Here is a 6,412-nt window from a genome sequence, read left to right on the forward strand (position 1 = left end):
GCCCGGCCGGGCAGTGCGGCGTTAAACGGGAAGGGGGGCCGGTAAGGGGGCCGCGTCCCCCGGGGAGGAGCCCGTGTGCTCTCCCCCCGCGGCCGGACACCGGGTCCTCCGGGTCGCCCCCGAGGAGGAGCCGCGAGCGGGTCGCCCCCGAGGAGGAGCCGCGCGCGGGTCCCCCCCGAGGAGGAGCCGCGTGGCCGCCGTGCCACGCTGCTCTCGGGCACGCAGTGGGGACAGGGGCTGGCTGCCGAGCTGAGGTACTCGGCGTGATGAGACTCCTTAAAGGAAGCGGTCACGAACCGAAAGTGCTGCGAGGCGGTCTGCAGAACTAACCACGGGGCAGCAAAATTAGACCCGAGGCAGAGCTGTTCTGTTTGGAGACGAGGCGACTGACGGTGCAGATGCTGGTGGACGTGTTTAGATGCAGCCTCGATCAAACCGTAAAGAAATATCTGCGTTTCTCTGCTGTTGAAATGTGTGTGCTGAGAGATTTTCAGTGGCAGGTCCAGCGGGGCCCTCGCTGCTGCTTTGAGAGTTAGCAGTGGCCACCTATGTAGGATCTACCCCCAACACCATGGTCAGCTCTTACGTATTTCTTTGTATGTTTAAGCTTACAGATTTCCAATATTAAGACTTCTTCCTTCCTGCTAAATTTATGTGAATCCTACAACCTATATTTTTTCCTTTATTAATATTTATATTGAGTCATTTTGAACTTATTCACTATTCCATATGTAATCTTTTGAGAAAAGTAAAGACAACCATTGCTTTGTTTTTTCTGCAGAGATTCCCTGAACTCTAGGATACTAGCCCATTTCTGGAACACTCTAGCTTTCTCCATTCTTTAAGTCATATTCTTGCCTCCAAGCGGGGTGAAGGCTAACTGAATTGTCAGTCACAGATGGGATGCCAACAGAAGATTAAGTCTCTTGATATTGTAACGTGCTAGACAGTAAGATTTAAAAACAGGATACACCTGCTCCTGAGTGTCCCCTTAGCTTTCCAATAAGAGAGAGAAGCCAGATGAGGTGGAGGAAATGAGAGCAGGAGAACCGACCCCAGATGGATCAGTAGCTATTGACCAGTTTCAGTGACCTCTGAGTGAGGGGAGGTCTTGATAACATTATAACAAGTTTCATTAAAGCATGCACCAGCTAGAGGGAAGAACTGTGTATGTGGCCCGGCAGTAAGAGACTGCAATATGAGCTCACATCATACAGCTATAATAATCTACTGTGAAGGAAGGCCTGGTAAGTACCCAGCCATCGGGAAAAACCTCTGCTGACTCTCCCAGGCACTAGTGCAACACAAATCCATAGCAAATGAGGCTTCGATAGTTGGCTCACAGAATTTCTTGTTTTTAATGAAATCTGTTCTGTCAGCATCACCTGATTCTTGAAAGTAGGGTTTTCATCATATGTGACTTTGCATTGGTCCATAGCGCACACAGGACTGCAGGGCGGGGGTCAGATCGGAGCAGCCAGCAACCCCTACAAAAATTGAGCACAGGCACAGCCTGCTGTGGGGGGCCCATCCAGGAGGCAGAGTGAGCAGGATTCGGGAGAGTTCAGTTACTTGCTTCCCCTTCCACCTCGATCTGAATCTTGAGCTGAATAATACAATCAGCAAGTTTCACATATGAAGTGAGAGACCTAGTTGGGCAGCTCTTTAACCATTATCAAGTTGAATGTGTTTTCCCAGTCAGCCGTGTATTTTCCTACACTTCATGTTAGTTGCCTCACTGTGTCCACTTGCAATAAAAGACTTCCCTCTTTAACTGCTCAAAATGTGTTTATTAACCTTGAGCTTCAGGTGCTTTACCCTTCCAGGGTGATAAAGGAATTCCTTTGCCCTCCCTCATAGCTAAACAAATGTTAAGAAAAAAAAAGATTTTAAAATTAGAAAGGGTGGGTCAAAACAAGTTAAAGCCTTCAGGCAAAACATGCAGAAAGGACACTATCTCCTAGTTGTGTGAATGCATTCTTTTTTAAATAATGTCTAAAGTACAGCTAAGCAGAACTGGGCAAATTTTGTTCAAAATAGATTTGTATCTTAAAAGTCGATAACATTGTATAGTTTAATACTTGCCATAAAAGCAATTTTTCAGTTGCTTAAAAAGTGACTAAGGCAGGGCAAATTATAATCTGGTGCTTCCTGCAAATGTGTTGACACAGTTCATTAAATCAGTCATTCTTCTTGACAACTTTTCAATGTATTTCTGGAACGTGACTCTGTAAGTGTACTCAGCGCATTATATGCAGGATCATTTGTGTACTACTCTTACCCATTTCAGCCTGAAAGGGGGATTTAGCCTCATCTTTTGTTCTGTACCTGAAATTCCCATACAGTCTTTAAAAGCTAATCTCCTGCTTTCTTTTCTTCTCAGAGGTCATATGTTACCACTCTTTGTATTTACTCTCAAATCTTATCTTCTAAGAAACAAGTCAATTTAAGTCAAAGGGATTTTTGTACAATTAGAGAGAAAACCTGTGACACCTTGGCAAGATGAAGCAGCAGATACCTCTATACACATCTTTCCTTGAAAGCTTTTCACTGTAACACACCTAGAATAACATCCCAGTCTCCAGAGGCTGGGCTGAATCTGGAGAGGTGCTTTCCTTGGGGATTCACAGGCTTTCATATCCCCACTGTCTGGGAAAGCAGAAAAGCAGAGAGCATACATCATCACATTATGGGATTACATCTACTCCATGTATTTAAAACTAATCACACATTAAGTTAGGAGTTGATCCTTCCAAGTGTGCATCCTGCTTTTGTCTTCAGAGACCCTTTTTACAAATGCTAACATGCTGTTCAAGACAGTATATAGAAATTAAACAAATGTTTGCTTGGGAGTCAAAAATAACAAGTTGGCATTTGTGCCCCCACAAGATATTACCTTTTTACCTACCATGAGAATTCAGTAAATTTCAGCAAATAATTTTCTGGCTGAGCTCAGTAATGTACTGTCCTTTGAGTAATTTAGACTCATAGAAAGGCTATAAAGGCTCCTCTTCTTATTTCTGTTCATCTCTGATTCTATGCTTAAGACCCTAGTCCCTCATTTGTTGTGCACCTATTGAAGTTAAATTATTTTGTTCACATTTGCTAATGTGCTTTATTTGCAGTTCTTATCATTAATATTCATTTTTGTTATATAGAAATGTACCAAATTAAAAGAAAAAAGGTGAGGGAACGAGGGAACCTTTTTCTTTGATTTTTCACCTCCAAAAATAACAAACTCTTTTGTTTGATTTTTTTCCTCTTCTAAAAATAGTGGTAATCACATAGTTACAGCACTTGTGATTCATATGAACTCTAGTTGTATTGTGTAACAGTGGGTATTAGTATCAATTCTTTGCTACTATGTTAGTGAGGTAAGGTTAGATAGACCTGCTCAGAGCTAGCTAATGAAATAAAATTTCACCAGCACAAGTCAATTTAGTGAGGCCAAAACAATTCTATCAATGTATCTGTGGTCAAAGAACAATTGCTAAATCCTGGATTCTTGATGAACGGCCCCTCTCCTGAGGACTTAATGCTTTCAGGGTCTACTGCAACAGCAGGTCTTTGCTAACTCCGAGTACTTGGACTCATATGGGTCAAGGAGTGCAGCACCAGGAGCTTCACCACCAGAGCAGAAACCATTGGCCAATAACCCTTTTCCCCACACATCTAGGTCTGGAAAATAACAGCTCTGCTCATCTTAACATAAAAGCTTAAAGGTGCTGCAATTTTGGGTACATGGCAGGAAGGTACCACAACATGAGCGTGAAAAGGTAAATAAACAGAAAGATTTTCTTGCTCTTCTTCCTTTCTGTCTCCTTATTTTCTCCTTCCTTGTCAGAGCCAGTCTATCTTCATAAACTGTCGTTTTCATTTATCTGTTGTAAAAGGGTTTTATTCTTTCCTTTTGTTTTCATCTTCTTTTCTTGGATACCAATAAAGTGAAGGCCTGATGCTGGAAAAAAAAAATAAAGTATAGGTGTATGTTTCCAATGGGGAAATATGTTGTCAAATGTTTAGAATATTTTGTCACAGTCTGGGTAGAATTCTATGGACAAATATTATTGAAACCTTGATTTTTATTCCCAGCATGTACTGTTTAACAAATAACACTCTTGTCCGACTTCTAGCAAAGATGTTGCAGCTGCAGTTTTCTCTACTGCCTTTTCTTATCTTTGTGAAAATAAATCTTCACCACTCTATGGCAGTAAAAGAGAGAGGTAAACGTTCACATCTTTGGTGTTCATTTTCATTGTCAAAATAAATACTCACATCTGTGCAACTTAAATAAATGTGAAATGATGTCTTCCCTTTTTGGAATCAGCAAATACTGACAGCAGCAAGCTGTCATCTGAAAATAAAACAAACCAACAGGGTGAAATTTAGGCTAAAAATTCTGTATCACTCAAGAAAAGTGTTCCCATCTCTGAAAATTCAGTATGCACCTTTACAAAGGAACTATTGAGATTATGGTTAAAGTGACTGTGACATTCATGTTACTGAGTTGCTGAGACAGATAGTAGTACCCAGTAGTATCTTAGCCCCCTAAAAGAGCTGAATGCAGAAGTAAAGCAAAACAATCTGATAGTTGCCACCATAGGGTCCCTATTGAAAGCACATTAGAAGAATTGTTAGGAGTACTCAGATGGATTCAGGAGCCTGTTGGTCTGCGCAAAAATCACAGAAAAGACTCCCCTGGGATCCAAATATACCGAGAAAGAGAGAACACCTAGACGAGGGAAATTTGGGTCCACTAAAAGGGCTTCAGGACACAGATGGACAAAAACAAACGAAGCATGTTAGAGGCTTCTAACTTAACAGTGAGAGCCACAAAGATGTTTTAAATAGATCACTGGGGCTGGTGTAAACAAAAGCAGTAATACAGAAGATAAGGTTTCACACTGGTCTGGTTACATGATCCATGATACCCTGATGCTGAAAGTTGCTTCATACTCAGATTCTTATACCGTTACAGCAAATAGGATTCTGCTGGATTTGTGAAGAGCTGTTTAAATTAGCAGAGTTCTCCATTATAAACCCCTCTAAAAGAGATTTGTCTCACTTGTTTAGTGACAGCCACAAAAGCTCCTTAGTCCTGCTTTATGTGTCTGAGCAGTATTCCAGGTGGTCCATTCCCAAATAATTGATACATGTTTATTGATTTCTTATGATCACTAAGATAAATCAAGCTCCATCGTGCACTCAGTCAAAGAAACCCCAGAATAATACCTTGAGCTGTTCCACGTTTATTCACATCAAAGAAAAGCCTCAAGAATACCATTCAGGCTGTGCTAGTTGTTTGAATGATTGGCAGAGAAACAGTACTGGCTGATCTAATAGGCAAACACCTCATGGGCATAGATGGACCAAAACAGAGCTCCTTTACTGAAATATCTTGATATCTAATATTGTCAACAACTGGCTGCCTGTGTAACCACAGCTGTGGCAGGAACAGACTGTCTATCAGCTGGCCTCTTCTTCCTTTCACAGGGGTGTGACAGGCGGTTGTTTCCCACCCTGGAGCTGCCCTGAGCTCCTACTCGTCATGGCAGCCCACCGGTAACTTCTCTCTTACCACCGTTACTAGACTTTGTAACTTATCAGATGGCAAGGCGGAAACGTGCCAGCAAGGCTCGATTGTTTTTGCTCATCCACTGCAAATTGTGGGGCTCCTTGCGAGAAATGAAGCATGAATCTTAAAGCATAGCTGGCGAAAGCTGCACCAAGAAGAGATAAAGTAAGCAGGGACTGACTGAGGATTTGGGAGCATCACCGTTTTTCCCTTGGTTAGCAGCATCTTTTCCCAGTTAAGAATTTGGAGTTCAATACCCCACAGGCTTTCTTTCATGAACTTTTAGCCCAGCTTGAAGGAGGAGAAAGCAAAGGTTTCCCCAGCCTGGGCGGAGGCCTTGGAGAACTGCCTCAAAGTTGGAAGAGAGACCCAGATTTGCTGTCTGCAGCTGTGGTAAGTCCCCGAAAGAACAAAAGTAGTGATAATTACCACCCATACTTCAAATATGCTTTGCCGTTGATAAACATTAGAATGAGATTTGTGGGTTTTGCAATAATGCCATATACTTAACATGTACGTGATTTATTGGTTATAATTCCTCAGCCCTTTTGCATTTTCGGGAGCATCTCTTGACACGGCAGCTTTGGACTTTGTTTCACATTTCGTTGGCTAACACAGGAAAGCCAAGACCTTTAAATAACGAGAAAGCATTACTTTATTTTACATTATCCCGTTCCGCTGGAGCCTCGGTGGGGCAGGCGGGCGGGCAGCACCGCCGCTGAGCGGGGTCGCCGCTCCCCCTAGCGGATGCAGCGGCGGCGGCGGCCGCCGAGGCCCAGCGCGCCGGGCCGCTTCCGCCGCCGAGGCCGCTCCGCGCCCGCCGGGAGCCGCCTGCCT

This window comes from Apteryx rowi, unplaced genomic scaffold (genome assembly GCF_003343035.1).
Source record: "Apteryx rowi isolate R43461 unplaced genomic scaffold, aptRow1 scaffold_246, whole genome shotgun sequence".
Lineage (NCBI taxonomy): Eukaryota > Metazoa > Chordata > Aves > Apterygiformes > Apterygidae > Apteryx > Apteryx rowi.